The 26,494-nt window shown below is 43.4% G+C and overlaps 1 long non-coding RNA gene across 1 annotated transcript in view; it reads left to right on the top strand.

Moving 5' to 3' along the window:
* Positions 1 to 18,521: 18,521 nt before the first annotated feature.
* LOC130456904 (uncharacterized) overlaps positions 18,522 to 26,494 on the top strand; it is an 11,146-nt gene continuing 3,173 nt past the window's right edge. The window contains exons 1-2 of the long non-coding RNA XR_008915925.1: positions 18,522 to 24,173; positions 25,494 to 25,557. This is a non-coding gene — a long non-coding RNA (uncharacterized LOC130456904). The remainder of the gene's footprint in view (positions 24,174 to 25,493; positions 25,558 to 26,494) is intronic.

Here is a 26,494-nt window from a genome sequence, read left to right as displayed (position 1 = left end):
TCAGTGTTTTCCAAGGGAACCAGTGAAGGGGCTTGTATGTCCAGAGGGATGCAGGAGGCTTCCAAGGTATGGAAGAGCTGGGAGAACTTCATCACTTCCACTGTGTGTTTTCCCTTCTCAAGACATGCCACTGCCTTCTTCTCCTCCTCATGGGCCTTGTTTAGGGAAGAAGACAGGGCTGGTCTTGGGCCCAATCAAATCAGGGAAAAAGGAAAGGAACCTCCATGTTCTCAAATGTTTATAGCAACTCTCTTGTTTGTGGCAAAGACCTGGACATTTTAGGGATGCCCATCAATTGGGCAGTGGCTAATGGAGGTGGGGCATATACTTGTGATGGAGTACTGCCAGGTCCTAAGAGATGAGGAGCAGGTTAATGCTAAACAAAACACTGAATGACCAACGTGAAATTAGGATGAATGACATGAGAGAATGTCACATCCAACAACAAAAATGCAGTGTTCTTGAAAAGAATAATTATTTTGTCAGTGACGTGGAGCAGCTATTTCCAACATATATTTCACAGAGAGATGAGAACCGAAATGCAAATCTCCCTCCTTTCCCTTCTCCCTCCCTGAAGTGGTAAGCACTTTAGTCTGGGCAGACCCAAGTAAAGTCACAAAGGTGTATGTCTTTTTTTCAGCTTTGAATATTTTATATTTATTATAATGAAAAGGAAAAGCAAGTTGTACATAATACGGAGTTACAATTTCATGTACAATCCTCTTTTTCTATTCTACTATGTATATGGAAAGGCTTATGATGTTTAGTTCAGAATTTTAAAAAGTAAGAAATCCCATTTTCTTGTGGGGTAAAACATTAGTGAACACCTTACAGAACATTTTATACCTTATTTGTTATCAATAATACTGAACAAAATAATCTCCACAGTGGTACCAAGTGCTCACAGAGTCTTGTATGGCTCTATCTTGCTAAAGGAGAACCTTCATGGTTCTTATGTTCTACAGTTAAAAAAACAAAGACATATGTCTTGATCTGCATTCAGACTCCAAGAGTTCTTCCTCTGGCGAGGATAGCAGTCTTTGCCATGATACCTTCAGAAAGGTCATGGCTCAGTGGAGGGCTGATAATAGCCAAGGACAAGTACATTTCATGATCCTGCAGTCTTTCTGTTACTGAGTCCAAGGTCCTTGTAGTTATGCTTCCTCCCCTCTGCATCAGTTCATGTAGGTCTTTTGGGATTCCAGAAATAGTTTTGGAAGGATGATTTGTGTGTGAGCCCAAGGCCAGAGGAAGCCTTGGTAAAAGGGAGAGACAAGGAGGATAAGCCTGCTTGTATTAGGGGAGCTTTGTGTGAAATGATGCCTTCTGTGATAGGGGGAGGGGAGGCAAGCTGAAAGATGCCTGAGAATGTGAACACTACAAAAGCACAAAGCCATTAATTCTCAAAAAAATAAATAGGGACCTCTGTTTCTCCATATGGATCCAATGATTAATCCATCCATCCTATGCCTCCCCCTCCCCCACCCCTGCCAATTCCCCTCCCTGTGTAGAAACATTTCATGGCTGGGGAGCCCTAGGTGCTGGGTTCAGCAGATGTACCCATAGTACCTTGCAATTTCCAAGTCCTTTTCCCGCTGAATGAAGAATGGCTGCTTTCCTGGGGAGGTGTGTTGTTTGGAGGCTTTCACTCGTTCCAACTGGGCTTGCCTCTTCATGGCCTCCAACTGGGGCCTCTGCTCCTTGGTGATGGGCTTGGACATCACAGGCTCCGGGACATTGGGCTTTCCCCAGGGGATTCTTTGAAAGCAGAAGTCTTGAGGTTGAAGCTGGGCTTGTGGCCGGGTCCTCAACACCGGAGCCTGTTTGTCTGAGCTGATGGTAGCTGACTCCAGGGAGGTAGGTGGCACAAGGTGGCTCTGCAGTTGTTGCTTGGGAGAAGGCCAAGGTGCTGACTTCAGAAGCCTGGTTGGTGGTGGTGGTGGAGGAGGAGGAGGAGCTGACCAAGGAGGCACAGCTGCCACAGGCTTGCCACTGTTGTCAGGACAAGGCTGAGCTGGCTTGTCCAAGCTGGAAGTCTTGAGCCCTTCAGGCTGGTCAGCCCCCTTCTGGGGAGGAAGAAGAGGAGGAATGCAGTCCTCTTGCACTGATTTCTCTAGGTCTTGGATTAGTCGATCAAGCCACTCTGTGACTCCTGCAGTGGGCTGAGGGGTCTGGTGAGGGATAGCCATCTCATCCATCTTCTTGCCCAGGGCATGACTCACCTTATCTGACTCCAGCATCTGAATTCTCAGGGAGCTCTGTGGCTCCTTCATGGCCTCTTGTCTAAGCTCAGCAGACTTCCTCTTACAATTCTTCGTGGACATGATGGGAGTCATTTGGAACTCAGTGTCCTGGGCCCCAGGTTTCTCCCTGGATTCCACTTTCTCAAGTCTGGTGCCTCCAGTGCCCTCCATTGCTTCCTGTTCTTTGCCTTTGGTGTTGCTGCTCATGCAGGTAGTGGCTTTTGGCCTTTGGCTGATGGCTGGCCCTACCCTACATGAGGCAGAATGCTTCCTCACCTCTGGATCAAGGACAGGGGTGGCTTTGTCCCCAGAAGTCAGGAAGTTTGGGCTCCTGGGCATGGCTTTGTCTTCTGAAGCAGCAGTGGGCATCAGCTCAGGGACTTTAGCTTTAGTCTCCTTGACTGGGCCTGAGGGCTCCTTCTGTGCCCAAGGCTTTCCCTGTTTATGGATCTCTTTGTCTGTTTGGACCACTCTGTCTTTGGTGGTCTGGGGCCCTTGGAGCTCCTCAGCTTCTTTCAAGGGAGAAAGAGGGGGAGGGCAGTCCTCTAGCACCTTTCTTTCCAAATCTTGGGCTAGGTGATCCAGGAGCTCTTCATCACATGCAGTGGGTTGAGGGATCTGGTGAGGGACAGCCATCTTATCCATCTTCTTGCCCAGGGCATGAAACACCTGCAGTGATTCTAGCATCTGCATTCTCAGGGAGCTCCGTGGCCTCTTCATGGCCTCTTGACTAAGCTCAGTAGACTTCCTCTTGCAATTCTTCCTGGATGTGATGGGAGTCTTTTGGGCCTCAAGTTTCTTCTCCCTGGCTTCCACTTTCTTGTGTTTAGTGCCTGCAGTGCCTTCCACTGCCTCCTGTCCTTTGCCTTTGGTCTTGCTGCTCATGCAGGTAGTGGCTTTTGGCCTTTGGCTGATGGCTGGCCCTACCCTACATGATGCAGAATGCTTCCTCACCTCTGGATCAAGGACAGGGGTGGCTTTGTCCCCAGAAGTCAGGAAGTTTGGGCTCCTGGGCATGGCTTTGTCTTCTGAAGCAGCAGTGGGCATCAGCTCAGGGACTTTAGCTTTAGTCTCCTTGACTGGGCCTGAGGGCTCCTTCTGTGCCCAAGGCTTTCCCTGTTTGTGGATCTCTTTGTCTGTTTGGACCACTCTGTTTTTGGTGGTCTGGGGCCCTTGGAGCTCCTCAGCTTCTTCCAAGGGAGAAAGAAGGGAAGGGAAGCCCTCTAGCACCTCTCTTTCCAAGTCTTTGGCTAGGTGATTGAGGAACTCTTCATCCCATGCAGTGGGTTGAGGGGCCTGGTGATGGACAGCCATCTTATCCATCTTCTTGTCCATTGTTTGAAACACCTGCACTGATTCCAGCATCTGCATGCTCAGGGAGCTCCCTGTCTTCTTCAAAGTCTCTTGACTAAGCTCAGTAGACTTCCTCTTGCTATTCTTCCTGGACATGATGGGAGTCTTTTGGGCCTCAGGTTTCTCCCTGGCTTCCACTTTCTCAAGTCTGGTGCCTGCAGTGCCCTCCATTGCTTCCTGTCCTTTGCCTTTGGTCTTGCTGCTCATGCAGGTAGTGGCTTTTGGCCTTTGGCTGATGGCTGGCCCTACCCTACATGATGCAGAATGCTTCCTCACCTCTGGATCAAGGACAGGGGTGGCTTTGTCCCCAGAAGTCAGGAAGTTTGGGCTCCTGGGCATGGCTTTGTCTTCTGAAGCAGCAGTGGGCATCAGCTCAGGGACTTTAGCTTTAGTCTCCTTGACTGGGCCTGAGGGCTCCTTCTGTGCCCAAGGCTTTCCCTGTTTGTGGATCTCTTTGTCTGTTTGGACCACTCTGTCTTTGGTGGTCTGGGGCCCTTGGAGCTCCTCAGCTTCTTCCAAGGGAGAAAGAGGGGGAGGGCAGTCCTCTAGCACCTTTCTTTCCAAATCTTGGGCTAGGTGATCCAGGAGCTCTTCATCACATGCAGTGGGTTGAGGGATCTGGTGAGGGACAGCCATCTTATCCATCTTCTTGCCCAGGGCATGAAACACCTGCAGTGATTCTAGCATCTGCATTCTCAGGGAGCTCCGTGGCCTCTTCATGGCCTCTTGACTAAGCTCAGTAGACTTCCTCTTGCAATTCTTCCTGGACGTGATGGGAGTCTTTTGGGCCTCAAGTTTCTTCTCCCTGGCTTCCACTTTCTTGTGTTTAGTGCCTGCAGTGCCTTCCACTGCCTCCTGTCCTTTGCCTTTGGTCTTGCTGCTCATGCAGGTAGTGGCTTTTGGCCTTTGGCTGATGGCTGGCCCTACCCTACATGATGCAGAATGCTTCCTCACCTCTGGATCATGGACAGAGGTGGCTTTGTCCCCAGAAGTCAGGAAGTTTGGGCTCCTGGGCATGGCTTTGTCTTCTGAAGCAGCAGTGGGCATCAGCTCAGGGACTTTAGCTTTAGTCTCCTTGACTGGGCCTGAGGGCTCCTTCTGTGCCCAAGGCTTTCCCTGTTTGTGGATCTCTTTATCTGTTTGGACCACTCTGTCTTTGGTGGTCTGGGGCCCTTGGAGCTCCTCAGCTTCTTCCAAGGGAGAAAGAGGGGAAGGACAGTCCTCTAGCACCTTTCTTTCCAAATCTTGGGCTAGGCGATCCAGGAGCTCTTCATCCCATGCAGTGGGTTGAGGGGCCTGGTGATGGACAGCCATCTTATCCATCTTCTTGTCCATTGTATGAAACACCTGCACTGATTCTAGCATCTGCATGCTCAGGGAGCTCCCTGTCTTCTTCAAGGTCTCTTGGCTAAGCTCAGAAGACTTCCTCTTGCTATTCTTCCTGGACATGATGGGAGTCTTTTGGGCCTCAGGTTTCTGCCTGGCTTCCACTTTCTCAAGTCTGGTGCCTGCAGTGCCCTCCATTGCTTCCTGTCCTTTGCCTTTGGTCTTGCTGCTCATGCAGGTAGTGGCTTTTGGCCTTTGGCTGATGGCTGGCCCTACCCTACATGATGCAGAATGCTTTCTCACCTCTGGGTCAAGGACAGAGGTGGCTTTGTCCCCAGAAGTCAGGAAGTTTGGGCTCCTGGGCATGGCTTTGTCTTCTGAAGCAGCAGTGGGCATTAGCTCAGGGACTTTAGCTTTAGTCTCCTTGACTGGGCCTGAGGGCTCCTTCTGTGCCCAAGGCTTTCCCTGTTTATGGATCTCTTTGTCTGTTTGGACCACTCTGTCTTTGGTGGTCTGGGGTCCTTGGAGCTCCTCAGCTTCTTTCAAGGGAGAAAGAGGGGGAGGGCAGTCCTCTAGCACCTTTCTTTCCAACTCTTGGGCTAGGCGATCCAGGAGCTCTTCATCACATGCAGTGGGTGGAGGGGCCTGATGAGGGACAGCCATCTTATCCATCTTCTTGCCCAGGGCATGAAACACCTGCAGTGATTCTAGCATCTGCATTCTCAGGGAGCTCCCTGTCTTCTTCAAGGTCTGTTGATGAAGCTGAGCAGGTTTCTTCTTGCCCTTCACCTTGGTGGGAGCTGTTTCTTGCCTGGGTCCTGGGGTCTTGCTGGCTTGGTTGCCCATGGCTTTTGAGGACTGTCTGCTGGCCTCCTTTGCCATGTCCAGGGGCAATCGAGCCTCCCCTCAAAGAAACAGGAGCCTGTACCTAAGCCTCTGAGCACCACAGCAATGGGCAAAGACTTGTAGTTGGACTCCTGGTGTCAGAAATTTGCTTACAAATAATTACAGAATGGAGAGGAAACAGTAAAGTAGAGAAATGTGAAGTTTTGTTATCTATCCTATCAACCCAAGTGTTTTGTTCTGGGTCTGCTTAATCCAAGCAGAGATTAATTATCTGTCAATCAGGAAGGTTGGTAGTGAGTAACCAGGAGGCCTCCTCCAAGATGGAAGCTAGTGTCTTCAAAAACTAGAAAAGGAATCAGCCTTTCCTCACCCAAGGGAGTAGTCCAATAGTCAGAGTCTAAGGTGAAGCTGAGCTCCAAGTCCACAATCCAACCTGTAGTCTGCAGTGAAGCTCCCTCATAGACTCTTCCCAGTCAGAAGACTTTCTCCAGAAGACACAATCTCTTCACACCATCTTCTCAAGGACAATCTCCTCTGACGGAGTTCAGGGCTTGTTTTTATGGTGACTTCTTGTCTCCTCCTCTCTTCACAGGAGCCAATCACAGCTTCCAAATTGCTGAGTTCTGCCCAGGGGGCAGAGTTTGTGGGAACTAGTTCTCACCTTCTGAAGGGTAAGTTCTCACCAAAAGAGGTTCACACCTAAGGGTGTGAATTTTCTAAATCTCACCTTCCAGAGAGGCAAATACTCATCGCAAGAGTTCACACATTTCTGACTGGCTGAGGTGTGAATTCACTTAAGTGGTCTGTGAGCTCCTCCATGTAGTTCAAGTAGGGGGTACTTAAGTTATTATTAATGAAAATGTTAACTCCAACTAGGCAAAGAGAATAAAGGACTCCCTTTTTACAAGTGTGAACTCAGAATAGGCAAAGAGGACCAAGACTTTCCTTTCAGGAGAAAGCCACTTCCTTTTAAGGGAGAGAGTGACTTGATTGGGGCATGGACTCAGGCCACCCCTTTCCCTTTTGGACTGGTCCATGTGATTTTGAAGAGGTGGCAATACTAGGGCCAAGGTCTCTGGATTCCATTTTCAGTGGTCCTCCCCCTTCTCCTGTCCCCACCCCACCCCTTTCTCTCACCTGGAAGTGTTCGAATCCAGGCACTCAAGCTTCACCCAGGATTTCTGCTGGCCACCCAGGCTGCTCCCCCAGCTTTGAGTTCTATGGCACTTGGTGTTCCTTGGGCTGGGAGGGAATCCCTGGCTACTTCCTTTGTAGTGAGCATCTTCTTTTTGGCCAACAGAGATTTGAAATCTAAGAAAGCCTCCTAGTCTCAGACTGGCTAGAATGACACAAGGGTGAGAGGGCAAACGTTTTAGAGGATGTGGAAAGGTGGGGACATTGATAGAGTACTGGTGGAACTGTGGAGCGATCCACCCACTTTGGAGAGCAATCTGGAATGAAGCCAAAGCACCAGATGGACCTTTTCCCCCAGCCACACCTCTCCTGGGTTTTTTCCCCTGGGAGTCCAGGGAAAAAGGAAAAGGACCTCCACGTTCTCAAATGTTTATAGCAGCTCTCTTGTTTGTGGCAAAGACCTGGACATTTTGGGGATGCCCATCAATTGGGCAGTGGCTAAAGGAGGTGGGGCATATACTTGTGATGGAGTACTGCCAGGTCCTAAGAGATGAGGAGCAGGTTAATGCTAAACAAAACACTGAATGACCAACGTGAAATTAGGAAGAATGACACGAGAGAAGGTCACAGCCAACAACAGAAATGCAGTTTTCTTGAAAAGAATTATTATTTTTTCAGTGACGTGGAGCAGCTATTTCCAACATACATTTCACAGAGATGAGATCCAAAAAGTGCATCTCCCTCTTTTCCCTCCCCCCTCCCTGAGGTAGTAAGCAATTTAGTCTGGGCAGACCCAAGTAAAGTCACAAAGGAATATGTCTTGATCTGCATTCAGAAGGGTTTAATGCAGTCTGACTGCTTTTTGATCTTGTAAACAGTAAATTGGTTTATTAACTACTTTCAGCACCAGGAAGGGAAGGAGGGCCAAGGAATGTTTCCTCTAATTATCCTCCCTCCAGTCTATGGGTTTCTTCTTGTCTTCCTGCTCCCTTTCCTACACTCTCTGTCTTGAAACCCCAAACTCTATTTAGCTTCGTGACCTATTGGCTTCCAAATGTTGATGGTGGCCAAGTTTATAGTTCATCAGAAATTGATAGGGTGAGGTAAATGAAAGAGTCACCTAGTGGGCCTGAGCAGGTCACTAGGCTCTTGCTGGCTTCTTCTTAGCTAGGATGGAATCTATTATGACACCAGATCACAGCAACTCAGTTGATAGAAACATCTGAAATCCAAATGGACAGGATCTCTCTTGAAGACACAATGGTTGGGTGGAAGATTCATAGGAAGAAGGCAAAAGGATTCTCAAAGTAAATCAGGCCACCAATAGCAGGAAGTGCCTTCTCCAAACTCAGGAAGAGCCGGGAACACTTCCCCCTAACTGCCTCTGTCAGTCTCCTTTTATATGTTCCTCACACTCTGTGGAATCTTTCCTGTTTAGTTCTGTGCGTGAGCCAGCCCTTCTGCAAAGCCATGCATCAGACTTCTGAAAAAGATACTACCTGTCTTCTTTCCCTCTTACAAAACCCATAGAAACCCCTGATTGTGTGTGTATAAAATAGTCAGAGGCTGTTAGAATTAAATTAATATAACTGATTCCCTCTGCAAAGGGCCTAGACCTGAGGAATGATCCTGTCTGGGTCTGAGAGCAATAAATCTCCTTCCTTCCTTCCTTCCTTCCTTCCTTCCTTCCTTCCTTCCTTCCTTCCTTCCTTCCTTCCTTCCTTCCTTCCTTCCTTCCTTCCTTCCTTCCTTCCTTCCTTCCTTCCTTCCTTCCTTCCTTCCTTCCTTCCTTCCTTCCTTCCTTCCTTCCTTCCTTCCTTCCTTCCTTCCTCTGAGTGTCTTGTGCTTTCCTCGCACCTGGCCAAGCAGAAAATTCCATAACACTGGAAGAAGAGGGTCCAGGATAAAACTCTGAGGGACTCTCATGGATGTTGTGGCAAGAAATCTCACAAAGACTCCTCAGATTGTGGAGAGCAGATTCCTTGATGATGTTCGGGTCCTAACCTGGAATAGCTTCTAAGAGGTTGGGCCCCAAGTAAAGGCAACAGCCAGTTCACATGGGGTTCCGTATGTGCTGAGGCTCTAGATGAGGGGAGAAGTGAGGAGCAATAGGTTGGACTGAAGACAGCTGGCTATCTTTGCTTGCAGACCAGAGGAGGAGGGGACATCTCAGAAAGGAGAGCCTGGATGGGACTTTGACTGAATGACCCAAGAATGTATCAAGGTCAGGTCAGAGGGTTCTGTTAAAGGGTTGCAGGAAGGGAGGGGGTCTGAGAGTCACCTAGTGGGCCTGAGCAGGTCACTAGGCTCTTGCTGGCTTCTTCTTAGCTAGGATGAAATCTATTATGACACCAGATCACAGCAACTCAGTTGATAGAAACATCTGAAATCCAAATGGACAGGATCTCTCTTGAAGACACAATGGTTGGGTGGAAGATCATAGGAATCATAGTGAATCTCAGCCTCAAGGCTGCTTCTATAGATAGATAGTAGGGAAAAGGAGAAATTTAAAGAAATGGCAAAGCTTAAAATTCTGCCTCTACAGTCAGAGGGCATTCCACCTGCTGGAAGAGCATCCAGCAAAGAAAACAGAGAAGGGGCAGACAGACATATAGGAGGAGATTTGGCATAGAGTGGTACCATATACATGTAAAGAGAAGAGAGCATGGAGGAGAAGCAAGTAACTGATAATAGCGTATGATGAAGTCAGAAGCCGAATTGGAAAGAGTTCAGAAGAGATTGAGGGAAAAGGAGGAGGCATCGATTGCAGACAGCCTTCTCCAGGAGCTTAGTCCCAAAGGGTAGGAGAGAGATGGGAGGAGAGGTGGATCAAGTAAAGGTGTTTTGAAGTGTGTGAGATAAAGAATGATGACTCACTCAGATGAAATAAGACCTGGAGTCAGAAGGAAGGAGTAAAGAGAGGCAGTTGTTTATTTCCTTCATGAAAGAGAGCACTTCAGTGATGGGCTAAGAAGAATTGACTGAATAGGCAGCAAACAGGTAATATATTCCCAACACAAGGTTTCAACCACCCCCCTCCCATGTCCCCGGTCAGCCTCCCCCCCGCCCCCACCTACCCAAAACACCTGTGGCTGGGTCATAGATTCTTCCAACCCAATTCAGGTGAGGTAAGAGGAGAACCTGAGTTGTTTATTGCCCTTTCTGTTTTCCATCAGTCTCCCTCCAAAGCTTGTCCCAGAGTCCTCAATCCACAAAAGATAACAAACTAGCTTTTGTAAGCTGAGTGATCATTCTTAGAATAGCACACTCAATTCTGCCTCACACAGAAGGATTCAGGAACCCTGGCCCCATTTCTAGGCAGTAGAGAGAAGCAGCCATGAGACAGGGAACGGTGGATGATAAGTGGCAGAATGGGGATGAAAGAGAAAGCAAACTGCTGTGAAGACATGAAGAATGAAATGGGATCACCTGGGTATATAGAAGAGTACGCCTTGGAAAAAAGAAGGGCCACTTTATGAGAGAGGGGTGAAGGGATAGAGAGAGGCAGAAAGCATCTGAGGGATCTGTGATGAAGTGGAGAGAAAAGGGAACTCCAGGAGAATGCCCTCAATTTTTCAGTAAGATATGAGCAAGTTCTCGGCTGAGAGTGTGTGTAGAGGAAGAGAAACCATGGGAGGTTTGAGGGAAAATAAAAAGCTTTGAAAGGGTTGCTTTTATAAGAGTGATAGGGAATTAATTAGGGAGATTGTGATTTCTTACCAGGCCCAGAGATGGGAGGTTCTGGGTTCAAATTTGGCTTCAGACACTTCCTAGCTGTGTGACCATGGACAAGTCACTTAACCTCCATTGTTTAGCTCTTACCACTCTTTGGCCCTAAAAACCAATAGTATTGATTCTAAGATAGAAGGTAAAGGTAAAAAGGTAGTATAAAAACCAATAGTATTGATTCTAAGATAGAAAGTAAAGGTAAAAAAAGGTAAAAAGGAAGGTAAAAAAATAAAATGATTTCTTAGCAGCAGTGAGGGCCCAGTTGAGGTTATGTAACAATAATTCATAGTGGATCCAGTCAGATTAGTTGTATAATTTTCTTAGTCTTCTTTTAGCAGCAAATAGCAGAAGATAGTGGGAGTGAAGCTTGGCAAGACATAATCAGCAATATGATAAGGGGGCAAGAGAAGAGGATTATATAGTATTGAACTGATTCACCAAGATTCAAGATGGGGAAGGGTGGAGAGTGTGGCTAGTGTTGGAGTAGGATGGCCTGGGAGAGAAATGAGAGGTCACACTGTAGATGAAGAATATAGTTTGGGGCTTAAAGGCAAGGGGAGAGGTAGAATGACAGTAAAGTCTGATCAGTTACAATATTTTCAGAGTTAATGAGCAAGGAGTTGATCATTGTGGGCTTGATGGCAAGATCCAGAGTATAGCCATCCCCACAGCCTCCATTTCCAGTACTGGCTGTACTTGTACTCATTTCTCTAACTCATTGGTTGAGGTAGGGGAGTTGGTATATTCCCTGATCCCCATGACCACTTTCAGGATGTCCTTCTACCGATATCATCCTTTCTGTTGAGGTTCACTCAAGCCATATCTACAGCCCCACTCAAATTCTGGTAGTTTCTTCTCTTTAGTCTTTTCTGTCTTTCCCCTCTCTGATACCCCTGCAGCCAATACCCCCAGCCACGTGGAGGCTTAGCCTAAGGGAAAATCTCCTTTCCCTCTGGTCTCTCCCCTCCGCCCATGTGGCCAATACTGTTACCAGCTGGTCGCAATGAGTCCTGAGCGATCTGCTCCAAGGATCTGGGTGATGAGCCGGCTGGGTCGGGCTCCTGGGTCTGGGGCACAGAAATAGGCAGGCAGCGGCTGGTGAGAGGCCAGGAGCAGGAGCGGCTGCAGGGGTGGGCAAGGCCGGGACCAGGTACCAGGTGAGGATGATCAGGGCTGCAGGCTGCAGGCAGGAAGCGGCGGGGCCGCTTTCTAGGTACTAGCTATTAAAATTGAATTTAAGATCAGAAAAGAAATCAGAAGACTGAAAGTTCTTTTTCCCATTAGGTCGCCATAACTGTAAAGATTAAAATTTAGGGGAGAGGGGGAGACTGAGGCAGGTAGAAATTAGTTTCTCTCTGCAAGGAATATATATTTTTTAGAGGTTTATTAAAGGTTAAAGATTAAGAATATACAAGTATGAAACATGTGCCTAGGCCAGAGGCCTAGACAAAATAACCTCACATCATGGAAGAGACCTCTCTGCTCCAAAAACGGAAGTCCAAAAAAGCCCCGAGCCCTTCAAAAGCCTTTGCTTAAATATCTTCTCGATCTCGGCCCAGGTGAGATTACAAGGCATTCTGGGGAAGTGGAGCAAAGGCTCATGGGGATTGTAGTCCTGTATTCGAGTCTATTTTTTACATTACTAACCTCTAGAACCTGACCTCTAAAGACATCACTTATTAAAATAAGTTCAGTGCATGGCTCAGTCTTTTTCTATCCACATATCTTTAAAAATTTCATTTTTATTTATTTATTTGTCAATTTAAAACATTATTTCTTATTTACAAGAATCATATTCTTTCCCTCTTTCCCCTCCCCACACCCTTCCTGTAGTCAATACACAATTCCACTGGGTATTACATGTGTCCTTGATCAGAATTTATTTCCATGTTGTTGATATTTGCACTAGGATGTTCATTTAGAGTCTACATCCCCAACCATATCCCTTTGAACCCATGTAATCAATCAGTTGTTTTTCTTCTGTGTTTCTACTCCCACAGTTTTCCCTCTGAATGTAGATAATGTTTTTTCTTGTAGATCCCTCTGGGTTGTTCAGGATTACTGCATTGCAATCACTAATGGAGAAGTCCATTATATTTGATTGCACCACAGAGTATCTCTGTGTACAATGTTCTCCTGGTTCTGCTCCTTTCACTCTGCATCCATTCCTGGAGGTTGTTCCAGTTCACATGGAATCCCTCCAGTTCATTATTCCTTTTGGCACAATAGTATTCTATCCCCATCAGATCCCACAATGTGTTCAGTCATTCCCCAATCGATGGATATCCCCTCAGTTTCCAATTTTTTGCCACCACAAATAGAGCAGCTATAAATATTTTTGTACATGACTTTTTCCTTATTATCTCTTTGGGGTATAAACCTAGCAGTGTTATGGCTGGATCAAAGGGCAGACAGTCTTTTAGTGCCCTTTGGGCATAGTTCAAAATTGCCCTCCAGAATGGTTGGATCAATTTACAACTCCACCAGCAATGCATTAATGTCCTGACTTTATCACATTCCCTCCAGCATTCATTACTTTCCACTGCTGTCATGTTGGCCAATCTGGAGAGTTGTTTTGATTTGCATCTCTTTGATTATAAGCTATTTTGAACACTTTTTATGTGTTTATTATAGTTTTGCTTTCTTTCTTTTTTTTTAAACCCTTACCTTCCGTCTTGGAGTCAATACTGTGTATTGGCTCCAAGGCAGAAGAGTGGTAAGGGCTAGGCAATGGGGGTCAAGTGACTTGCCCAGGGTCACACAGCTGGGAAGTGGCTGAGGTCAGATTTGAACCTAGGACGTCCCGTCTCTAGGCCTGGTTCTCAATCCACTGAGCCACCCAGCTGCCCCCGTTTTGCTTTCTTTAACTGAAAATTGCCTATTCATGTTCCTTGCCCATTTATCAATTGGAGAATGGCTTGATTTTTTTTTTTACAATTGATTTAGCTCTTTATAAATTTGAGTAATTAGACCTTTGTCAGACATTTTTTGTTATAAATATTGTTTCCCAATTTGTTGCTTCCCTTCTAATTTTGGTTGCATTGGTTTTGTTTGTACAAAACCTTTTTAATTTGATGTAATAAAAATTATTGATTTTACATTTTGTGATTTTTTTCTAGCTCTTGCTTGGTTTTAAAGTCTTTCCTTTCCCAAAGATCTGACATGTATACTATTCTGTGTTCACCTAATGTGCTAATAGTTTCCTTCTTTACATTAAAGTCATTCACCCCTTCTGAGTTTATCTTGGTATAGGGTGTGAGATGTTGATCCAAACCTAATCTCTCCCACACTGTCACCATGCATTTTGCCCTCACACTAAGGAACTTTGACATATGTATTGATACTGCCTCAAACATCGTAACTTTACAGTCACTCATGCCACATGACCAGCGGCTCCAACATATCTCAGGCATACACAAATATGGTCATATCTTTGATGTTTCACTTTCATGTTAATGAACTCCAAAATTCATTGATTTGGTCATAATATTTTTAGCATTTCATCTTCTCTATGCTTTGTAATGTCCAATCCTGTTCTTTTCCCCACTGTGTCCTCCAGTCCTCCCATTCCTTAATGCTTCCTTTAGGACATTTATTACCTGTGCACTGGGAAGAATCTCTTCCCTACTCAATCTCAATTCCTTGGTGAGTTCATTCTTATACTATCCTCTGTTCTTGAATCTTTTCCCCACTTGTCCTATCACACATTGGACCTTGCCAAATTTAAAATCCTAGATTACTACTATTATCCAGTCCCTTTGCTCCCACTCAGGTGCTGCTGAATGGAGTTAAAAGCCACAAAGCTTTGCTAATTGTGCCCATTAAAGCTTTGTTATCTAATCTCAACTGTGTTTTCACTACAGCAGGGCAATCCTTCCACTTGTACCTTATTTATTCTCTATCTCACTTATCACAATTGAAGTTCAAACATTCTCCTCTCCTTCAGTGTTCTCAGTTGAGGACATCACTTACTATAAAAAAGAGAACATTTACTTTGGGATGCTTTCCCCCTTCTAATTTGGCATCCCTCTGTTAGCATTTCTTTCACTATCTCCTTTACTCCAGTTGTAAGGACATAAAATTTGAGGGGGGACAGTCTGTCATGCCAACTATGCCAATTACAAGGAGGCAGATTTGTTCTGTGCTGATTATGCCATTTGTAGGTCGGCATATGCTCTGTGGATACTGAAATGCCAAAGTAAAGGGGCCCATGCCAGCTTTGTTATTAATAGGTATATGTTTTATTCAAGTTAGCTTGAGGGAGCTGACTCACAAGAGGCTAGTTGTCTTAGGTGGTAGCAGGATGGAAAAACAGAATGGATCCCCACACCAATCCCAAACCAGGTCAGGTAGTATATGGAAACAGAGCAAAGAAGACACGATGCCAAGGATGGCCCAAGGTCATGGATGAGTTTTTCCATGGGATAGTTTGAGTTTCTTTTGCTGTTGAAATTTATTCAAGGTAGTTTACACTCTTTGTGGAGTCCTCCTTTGTCTCCCTAAGGGAGGGAGAGAAGAAAATTGTAACAATTGTGGTTAATTCTCTTTATTCATCATTGTTTCTCTACTTGTGCCTGTGTTTGTGTTGTGGTTGTTGGTTGTTGTTCCACTGCCACTCATTGTTGAGTTACTCTGCTTCCTCCCTGTTATTGAACCTACTCATGTACCACTCAGGGAACCTTTTGGAAGCTAGTATCAGAAAGATTGTATGAGCAGATCATGAGGGGTGGAGTGTGTGGTGGTAGCCAGACAGAGAATGTGACTCTACAGAGAATGTAAACTACCTTCAGTATAATATAAAACACAGTCCCAAGAGCTTTGAAATAAAATAGCAATTATTGCAATTGTCATAGCTAACTAGGAAGGGATTTTGAATTCATCACTTTTCCCGGCAGACATTTCACTCTAAGACCCAAATCCTTTCAATTTCCCTCCCATAGTGGTGAACCTCTGACAAATGTGCCAGAGTGGGCACTCAGAGCCTCCTTGGGAGGAACCCCTGTAAAGAGACTAAAGAGGATTTGCAGAGGCCTTAACTTAAGAGGAAAATCCTTTAAAAATAATAAGTGGGGTTTGTGTGGGGAAAGGCACAGCCAGATAGCTCAGTGGATTGAGAGCCAGGTATGGATATGGAAGGTCCTGAGTTCAAATCTTGCCTCAGACATGTCCAAGATGTGTGACCCTGGGCAAGTCACTTTAACCTCTGTTAGATTTAAAATGGTTGAAGGCCTTAAACTGTAACAGTTAAAAGAGTGATGTTGTAAACTGTAGTGAGTTAAAATGTTGGAAGATATAAATTGTGATAGATATAAGAGAGGGTGAGTAAATTTGACAGCAGAAATATGTTTCACTACAGTGTCTTGGTTTTTAAATCAAATATAAGGTGGTCACCAGGGAAATATCCCCAATTATTCAAATACCCAAGTCAACTGGGTTTTATAGAGATTTTAATTAATATAAATGTGGAATTAAAGAAAAGAGAGAAAGAGAGAAAAAGGAAATAAGTATGAAGGGCCTTAAGCCAACATAGCCTAGTCCTGAGTCTTAAGAGAGAGAATCAGTCAGTCAGTCTTTTAACACTCACCACAAGGTCTGTCTAAGCAAGGATTCTAGTGACACCAGGCCAGCTCCATCTCAGCTGACTTCACCAGAGAGAGTTCCAGCCAGAGTCCTCCTTAAAGAGCCTTCCAGCAAGAGACTGTTCCAAAGGGCCTCTCTCCAGAGCCTCCAGAGGGACAGAGTCCCCTCAGAGGAGCTCCAGCGAGACCTCCTTAGAGATTGTCCTCCAAGAGCTTCCCTTCTCCAGAGCCTCTCTCAAGAGATTCTTCCCAAGCGATCCTCATCAGAGATCCTCCAAAAGGATTTTTTCTCTTCTCAAGAGATTCTGCTTTTTATTTCTTTTTTAAAATTTTTTTTCTTTTTTCTTTTTAAAAATTTTTATTTGGTTATTTCCAAACATTATTCATTGGAAATAAAGATCATTTTCTTTTCTTCCCTCCCCCCTCCCTCCACCTCTCCTGCAGCCGACATGCAATTCCACTGGGTATCACATGTGTTTTTGATTCAAACCCATTTCCATGTTGTTGGTATTTGCATTAGAGTGTTCATTTAGAGTCTCTCCTCAGACATATCCCCTCCACCCCTGTAGTCAAACAGTTGCTTTTTCTGCTTTTTCTTATATAGGGGTTTTTCTCCTATGTCACCTCCCCTAAGTCCTTACATCTACCAATCACTATAGACGTTTTCCAAAGGACTGCCCATATGAATTCCTGCTAAATCGACTAATCTCCTCAGTAAGTCTGAACCAGTGAAAAAACAGCTGAGTCAACCAATCTCATTAAGAGAAAACTTGCCCGACCCTTTTAGGTACCTAGCATCTCATTGTATCAATTCTAAAAAACAGGCATGGCTCAAAGAACTCCTTGCCTTATTATAAGCATGGGTCCAAGTACTTTCATTGTTTAGCAAGGAGTTTTCTCCCCTAAAGCATATTTGCTATCACATGTCTGTCACAGGCCATTATTCTTCTCAATACTTAATCCTTAAGTAGGGGTGTAGACATTCCTGTTTTGTTATACTAAGCAGGATGGAGTAAATCTAAAATTCACACTTCCTTTGGGTTTCTTCTACTTTATAATAGAAACACCAGGATAGAAACATGTACCGAGCACTGTGGCATAAAAAGTCTGCCCCCAATATGGGATTCCTTATGTTCAAGAGTCTATTCATACTTCTCCCTTTGGTACTTTGATGTCTCTTGGCTTTCTTTTCTGTTTATCTTTGTGATGCCATTGCAGATAAAGACTCATCCATGTTGCAGCCTTCAGAATTCTTGTTCTTGTACTTGTTAAGCCCTCCAGAAGAAATATCCCTTATCTATGCATACACCACAATGAAAGCCTTCCCTTAAATCTTGAACTATTCCTCTGTCAATCCTTCTCCTAGGTGCCTGGTCTTTTTCTGAGCACATAAGTCCTTGATAATGTCTTCTTCATGACTTAACAAAAGCAATTTGTTTTACTGTCTGTTTCTGAAAGCACAGGAATTTTGTATCTTTGGTCTCCCACTTCCCCAGAGAACCTTTTTAAGGAAGAAAAATAATCAAGCAAACCCATTTGACAAAGCAAATGGGTCACAGCTTCTTTATCATTCATGATCCTTCACCTCTCTTTTGAGGGGAGGGAAATGTATTTTCCATATTTTCTTTGGAACTAGGATGTATTGTTGATTCTAATATAAATATAAATACAGAGGCCTATTAGGTTTTTTCTCATTTTTACTACATATAGTCATTGTACATACTGTCCTTTTGGTTCTTATTTAAAATGTCTGTATCAGTTCATATAGATCTTCCCATGTTTCTCTGAATTCTTCCTTTGGTTTTAGAGTCAGATAACCTGGGTTAAAATCCCACTCCCACCACTCAGCAGCTAGGTGACTTTGGCTTCTCTGGACCTCAGTTTCCTCCTCTGTCAAATTAGAGTATTGGCCTCCATGGCCTCTGGGATGCCTTCTAGTTCTAAATCTATGGTTCCATGACATATATTTCTATTAATATAACTTTCTGTTGTATAATAATATTGCACTTCCTTCATAGACCATTCCTCAATTGATAGTCAACCACTTTGTTTTCAGTTCTTTACTGCCCCCCCCCAAAGTGGGGGCTTTGAATATTTTATCATTTTTTCTTTCTCTGGCCTTTGTAGGACATAGGCCTAGAAGAAGGATTGCTAGGTCAAAGGGGACAATCAGCTCAGTGATTTTTATTGTATAAATCTAGGTTCTTTCCCAGAATAGTTGGGCAGAGTAACAGTTCCATCAATGATATATTTATTTTATATCAGTTCTTGAATTAAAGTTATTTCTGGAAATATATTGCCTCCTCTTTATGTCAATCACATCCCTTTGGGTCACTAGTAATTTTTGTTCTCCTGATATTAGGGTGTAATGTATTGGGAAATTTTAGAGATAATATTTCCAAAGACTTAGTTATCTCTTCCCCTCTGCCCTCCCACAAAGTTCCATTGGAATTCTTCCTTTCCATCAAGTTGTAACCATGATTCTTTTCCATTTTTCAACAACTTGTGGATTATCACTACTTCCAAAGTTGGCTAATTACACATGTGGACAAAGTTAGTATTAATTGGAACAAGAACTGAATGACAAAGAACTAAAAAATAATTCAGTTTTTTGTGTTATTAAGACACTAACTTGTTAATTAATATATAAGGCAGTGGTGTCCTGTTAGATCTGGATCTCACTTATTTTGGAGTTCCTTCCAAAATTTTGGATCTTCACCCATCCTTCTTTGCCCACCTTATGGGACTCTTGAACAGCAAATCCACCATAATGGGTTCATCTTGTGACTTGGAGACCTTCCTTTAGTTCTATTGACATTGGGACAGCACTGGAACCTGGAGGCTATTGACTATAATACATTGACTGTACTCAATCTTTACCTTTTTTATGTGACTAGATAACTTTTTTTCTGGTTGTTCCTTTGTCTGATGACATCTTCTATGCCTCTTCTTTCATATAATCTGTGATGTGGAATTCATGACATTCTGTGTCCACTTGCCATGCCCTTTAAATGATGTCCAACTTGAGTTCTTCAGACTGTAATGTCCCATGATCCACAGCCATACCACACTTTGCCTAAAATGGTAACTTTCCTCATCCCTATTTGTGAGATTCCCTGGTCACTTTAAGTTCCAGCTACTAGTGACAAAGACTTTCCTGATCTCTCTTGATTTCAGTGTTTTCCCTCTGGTGATAATTTCCAATTTGTCCTTTCTAGAGTTCACTTGTACATAGTTGTTTGATGTTGTCTCTTCCATTAAATTGGAAGTGCTTTACAGGTGCGGCTTTTCCTTGGCCTCTTTATTCCAAGCTTTCAGCAAAGTATCAGGTGTGTAGTGGGAACTTAATAAGTGCTTATTGAATGACTGAAAATATTATTGAAAAACGCTGTTATAAATAAAAATTAATCTGGAAGCTTATTCTGTATTTATAAGCATTTTTATTTGTAAAGAGAGAGAAAGGAAGAAAAAAGGGTTTTCAGTCTTTCTACCTTTAGGTGAAAATCTGATCCTCCATTGCAGCTGGCACTCTGAGCCCTGGCTTGTCAGAGATCAAGAGATAAGGTGAAGGGCTCAGAGAGAGGGGCCAGCCCAAAGAGCCAGTTAGTTCAAGATATTGGTCCAGAGAAAAGAGAGCTCTCAGCTTTTTGCTCTGGCTTTTCAAAATATCCACTCCTCCCACCCTGGATCAAAGGCCAATGGCTTTCAAATGTCTGTGACCTGCACAGGAATGCTAACTAAACCTGGACCCTACTGGCTTCTTTGTCAGACAAGAGACTGATTCCTCTGTTGATCCTCTAGGATGAGTCTTCCAGGATTGGACTGAGTTAGAGGTCTCCCAGATCATTTTACTGCACACAATGGGATGGAGACAAACTTTGTATCATCAAAGAACTGAGCAATTTCCCAAAGGCAATCCACTCTGGTGTCTTTTTTCTGTTTAGTTTTGAGTCCAACTCATTGTCAATTTGAATGAATAAATGAATGAAAAATCTTATTGGCAATATAGCTGTAGTTAGCATTTGTATATCACTTTAAAGTTTTCAAAGGTATTTGTATGAATTCTTTTATTCAAAAACTCGTTACTTCCATATCAAAATCAATTGTGTATTGGTTTCAAGGCAGAAGTATGATAAAGGACTTGCCCAGGGTCACACAGTGAGGAAGTGTATGAGTCCAGATTTCAATCCAGGACCTCCCTTCTCTGGAATGGGCCTGGTTTAGAAATCCACTAAGCCACCTAGTTGACCCTGAGGCATTTACATAGATTATTTTATTTGATCTTCATAAAAACTCTGGGAAGTCAGTGCTGCCATTATTCCTATTTGCTCAGATGAGGAAACAGACGATGAGAGGTTAAATGACATATCTAGGATCTTAGAGGATCTCTGTTTCAGGATTTATGTTTAAATTGCTTAGATACAGAAAAATTAGAGTTGGCTAGATTTAAATCAAGGTTTTCCTGACTTTAAATCTACCATGACCTTTTGATCCTCATTTTCCTTTTGATCAATTCTTCTTTTCAAGTCATTCTTTTCATCTTTTAACTTTATTGCCTCATTTTCCAGTTGCTCAATTCTGGTTTTTTAGCAACCATTTTCTCATTTTAGTTCATTTGCCTCTGTTTCCAGATGACCTATTTTGCTTTTAAAGCTGTTGTTCTCCTTTCCCAATTTTCTTCAACCTGTTTTATTTGATTTTTGAATTCATTTTTGAGCTCTTCCAGAGTTCAAGTCCAATTTCCTGAATTTTTTTGAAGTTTTCTTACCCCAAGAATATGAATACTTCCCTCAGTAGAATCTGTGGGTGAGACCAATTTGTTCCAAAGGCCATGAATCAGGTGGGGCACATAGAGCTTGGACAGATATGGGAGATGTCAAGGTCATCTACTACATCCCACTTTCTCTCCAGTTGTCCTGACTTTTATCTTGCTGATAGACTTTGATGACTCAGGAAGAAAGAGTGGGGCTGATGGCTTTGTGCAACTCTGTCTCACCTATTCTCGCACGTCAAGATATTATCCTGTAATATCAGTGGTCCTCTATGAAAATAAGAGGAAAACAATTTGTGATGGAGAGATAAAATACAAAAGGGAGACAGTTCCTGCCTTTGAGGAGCTCACATTTTAAAAGGGGAAGATAAAGCACATAGAAGAATGGTGGCCAGGGAAAGGCAACTTGGTTTGGGGAGATACAGGGATGGTGAGTGAAGCCTCATAACATTTCAGGGTCTCCATATTACATCAGAATCAAGTGTAAAATAGTCTATTGGGTTTTGAAAGGTTTTCACATCCAGGCATCTTCTTATGTTTCCAGTCATCTTTCTTCCATGTTGCCCTCACTACAATCTAGCCATATTGGGCTACTTGTTGTCCCTCACAAAAAGCACTTTATTTCTCACCCATGTGCCTGTAAAGCTCTCCCTCCTCTCCCTTGCCTTTTGAGGGCCTGGCTTCCTTCAGGATTCAGCTCAAATACCACCTTTTACGGGAGAGCTTTTCTGGTTACCCCACCAAGTTTCTGGTCCCATGCTCTAAGTTTCATCATGTTTTACACTTGTAAATACCAGTACCTGTCCATGTTATCTTTCCCTTTAGAATGTTAGCTTTTTCAGAATAACAACCTTTTATGCTTTTTTTTCTTTGCATGCACAGAACATTTCACTGTGTCTGGCTCAACATAAATGACCCTCAAATAATTCTTGTTGATTCATTTTCATTACCTTTTCAGAAGGAATGGCACTTAATTTGTAATCCCCAAAATTATGAAGTTAAAAAAGAGTCATTTGCAGTATGCCCTCTCCAGATACTTGCCCAATTCCAATTCTCATTTCCAGGCTGGATCCTATAAACCTTAAAATTTCTTAGACTTATGAATGTTGGAAATGTCCCTATTGGGAAATTTCATACTTGGAAAAAATTTCCTACTGATAGTAAGAACTCTATTGGAATGTGAAACCCCTTGGCATGGGAGGATCCTTCTCCTCCCTACGTAAGACTACTTTAGGACAGAAACCTTTTGCTAAACAATGGAAAGGGTTTTGACCTATGCTTAAGCATAGAACAGGAAGTTCTTTGAGTCATGATTGATTTTAGAATTGATACAATAGAGATACTTGGAATGACAGAACCAGGTCTTGGAAAATACAATCTCCACCCTACTTAGAGTAACAGGATTTAGGAAGGACTGCAGCAAAGATCAAGATTTAATTATTTGAGAATATGACCTTCAACAGACATGTGCAAAGCCACAGACCTCTGGGTGGTCCTGGGTTAAACTAGAGCCACCATTGGCACAGGGGAGACATCGACAGTGATTGGTAGATGTGAGAACTGAGGGGAGGGAACTGAGATGGTTTCCTTAAAGATAGCAGGGTCTGAGGACAGAGGAAGGAGAGTTTTTTGCTCAGAGGAGGTTTTGCTCTGAGCGAGGTGGCCCTGAAGGAGGACTGAGGAGGTTGCTCTGTTGGAGGACCAGGAAAGAAGGCTGGCTCTGTAGAATTCTCTGGAAACATTTCTTGAAAGGAGGCTCTCTTGAAGGTGGAGCCTGAGGTTGGCATGAGAAGCATTACCTAGAGAGATCTTGGGTGAGTGATAAAACCAACTGACTGATTTATTCATTCTTATTCCTTTCTTACTTTCTTTTTCTATTGATTAATCAGTGTATTATAAATTAAATTTCTCTATAAAACCCAGTTGGCTTGGGCATATTCATAAATTGGGAATATATTCCCTGGTGACCATCTTATATTTATATAAACCCAAGACACAGTAGAAAACATATTTCAGCGGTCATAATTGATATATATATTTTCTTTGCTCCCAAACATTTTAATTATCACAATCCCCAGAGGGTGACTTACCACTTTTCTCTTTGGGGTTCTAGATATAACTCTGAGGGAATAGTTTTTTTTTTTGAAGTAATATATGCTATCATATATTACTATTTATATATACTAATAGATCCCTAAGCTTATGCCTATGTTCCCCATGGTTCTCTAGGAAGCAAGACTTAGACTTTATCAGCTTATAAAAAAGAGGAATTTACTAAGGATAGTTTTTACAGAAACTCCCCCATTCCCATAGGTAGTCACTCTTCCTTTGCACATACAAGGTCTCTGAATAGAGTAAACTCAAGCTGAGATGGCTCACATGCCAAAAGAGAACCCTCCAGTTTCTGTTTACTACAAGTACTTTCTTTCTTTATGCATTTTAGTATAGTTTTCTCCTCCCCCCAAGGGGATAATTTAGAAGGAAAGTAGATTCTTATTAATTAAGAAATAAAATTACATTGAATAATAAATTAAAAAAGGAAAAGGCTCATGGGAATATAGGACCCCAAACTGGAAGGGACTCAGAATCTCTATATCCAGCCCCCTCAATCTACCTGGTATTCATTTCAGACCACCTTTAGTATTTTTACCTTGAACAATCCTGAGGGTTGGAATGAACTCATTCCTGGAGCTCTCTCCCATTGTATTTCTTCCTCCTGGCCTCCTTTGAGTCTCAGCTAAAATCCTTTTTTCTCCTGGAAGCCTTTCCTTTCCCCCTCTTAGTGCTAGTACCTTCCCTCTGGTGGCTATTTCCACTTTATTCTGTTGATAGCTTGTTGGCATATCACTGCTTGTTTTTCCTCTATCAGAGGGCAGGGACTGTTCTCCTTTCTTGGTATCCTGAGAGTTTAGCACATTGCCCGGAACATAGTAGGCTGACTGACTGAACTAGAGCTTTGAAGTCCAAGAATTTGACAATTTCTGAAGGTGTAAATTGCTTAATATAATCATGGTACGAATCAGCACATCACAAATTGACAAGTGGTAAAAATGAGTAATAAAACTAATTTTTCACTATCGGTTGTTCCAGCTGTTAGCAAAGAGGCTCCATTCCTTAGTGACCTGGGAGAAGTGGACACATGCAGTGAAGGCAGCCAGCCAGCAGATGCCAGTGTGTTCTCAGGTGTGAGAGGTGAGAAATCTTCAGGTAATTCGGAAAGGCTGAAAACAAATAGCCCAGGGAATCTTCTTTGCTCTGAAAGGCAGAAATCCATCTCTGCTGTTCTGTGTTCTTCCCTCCCAGTATTGCCAAGGGATAGATAAATAGTGATTTCTTAAGCCATTGCATTTTGGGTGGGCTTGTAAGAGAAGTATCTTCTGTCTCCTGCAGAACCTTCTGCTCCAGGATTTGAGCAAAGGTGGACTTGACTTCCTGGGTCTCCAGATTCTCAAAGGGTATACTATCAGATGCAGAGAGCATGCTGTGCAGGGTGACTAGTGCTCACATCTATCTTTGATCCTGTAAGTCAAGATTAGTCAAGTCAATCAACAGGCATTTATTGGGCATATTCTGTTTGCCAGGCACTGTGCTAAACACTGGTGAATCACAGAAGCTCAAGGAGCTTATAGTCTAACGGGGCAGTCAGTATACAAACAACTTTGTACAGATAAACCAGAGACAAAATACACTGGATATGATAACAGAGGGAAGGCACAAGCCATGGTGTGCCCAGTAGAGTTCTTCTTTTCTGGCCTGTTATATTAATTCTGAACCGTTTTTATGTAGAAACCCTCCTTCAAGTGTCCACTCAATTTAATGAGAATTTGGTGGGCATTTGCAGGAACCACAGTGTGCTAGGGCCTGGGGGTTATCAACACAAAAACAAATGTTTCTTGACCATCAGTAATTTCCATTCTAGTGGGGTATAAAGTTACAGATAAGTATATACACATTTATACAAAGTTGATATAAAGTATTGGGGGTGGAACTAGAGGACAACCCTATCAACTGGGAACCCAGATGGCTGGATGATGTTTGCTGCTTTGACCCAGTCTTTAACCCAGAGCAGCATTGGTGAATGTTTTCATGTTTGCATGCCCAAAATGCAACTTCAAGTTGCCTGTGAGTCCCCTTGCACTTCCCCAGAGAGTGGAGGAAGGAAGTGCTCACTTTGGGTGGCTGGACAGAGGGGTGGAACATGCAAAAAATGTCCTCAGGAGCTGGGAAGAGTGGGGACAGAGCAGCCCCCTTCCCACCCCATGCTGGCCCAGCACATGTGCCGATACTTCACCAATGCTGACTTAGAGAAATGATGAAAAGAATTCTACCCCTATAAAATAAGAGCAGTGAAATTTGAAACTTCCAGGGTTGAAGTGAGGCTTAAATTAGATCATATCATAAAAAGCTTTGCACATCTTAAAATGCTATATAAGTGACCATTGCGTCCTTTATTTCACTTGTCACTTGTCACCTAGAATTTTGTGAATAATAACAACTATTCCTATTCTACAGATTAGGAAACTGAAGCCTAAAGAAGTTAAGCAAGTTGACCAAGGTTCTAAACCTAACATATGAGGTAGGATTTGGACCCAACTCTTCCCTACTCCACCATGACATGTTGAATATCATGGTATCAGTGTTGAAAGGTACCTCAGATGTCATCTGATGTAGGAATTCCCTCTGCAGTATTCTGCCAATTGGTTATCCAGTGTCTTCTTGAAAACCTTCAGTAATGATGAGCTCACTACTCTCTAAGGCAACTCATTCCACTTTTGTACAACTCTAATTGTAAGGAAGTATTGAGATTAAGGAAATCTGCCTTTTGGGTCCCTTCTACACCTTTCCTCCCCCCATTTCTTCCCTCTGGGAGCACAAGGGACATGTTTAATCCCTTTCCCCCTTTCACTCTTCATTTCTGGCTAACTGTGCCCAGCTCCAAGGTGGCACAGTTGGATTTGGAACAGCTGGTGTTTGGGTTGCTACTCTTCATTGTGCTCAGTGAAGAGGGAGCCCTGTGGTCCAAACTAACAATCCAGTCCTTTGACTAAAATCATATTCCATCACCCTTGGGAGAAAGCACATCCCAGAAGCAGTTCAGGAAGATAAAGACCACTAACAAGAAGGCTAAAAAAAGTTGGCAAGCAGGTCCCCATTGGTTTTTAGCCAGGAGCTTCTTGCCATAAGATCCCCCCCCCCAACAAAGTCTACTTTTGGACTCTTTTTTTGCCCTAAGGGCTCACAGATCAATCCACTTGGGGGCAAATTAATCCAATTTACATCAAGTCTGTACCATACTGTGCTAAGCGCTTTACAAATCTTACCTCCTGTAATAATTACAATAATCTTGGGAGGTAGGTGTGTCCATTATCCTCATTATTCTCAACTATAGTTGAGGAAACTGAGGCAGACAGAGGCTAAATTGTCTTATTCCAGATTTTCACAGATTGTTTGGGTCAAGATTGGAAGTCTAGTTCTAGTGTGCCATGGACTGCACCACTTAGCTGCCTTCAGAA

Source organism: Monodelphis domestica, chromosome 1 (assembly GCF_027887165.1).
Source record: "Monodelphis domestica isolate mMonDom1 chromosome 1, mMonDom1.pri, whole genome shotgun sequence".
NCBI lineage: Eukaryota > Metazoa > Chordata > Mammalia > Didelphimorphia > Didelphidae > Monodelphis > Monodelphis domestica.
This window is presented reverse-complemented; position numbering and strand designations above follow the sequence as displayed.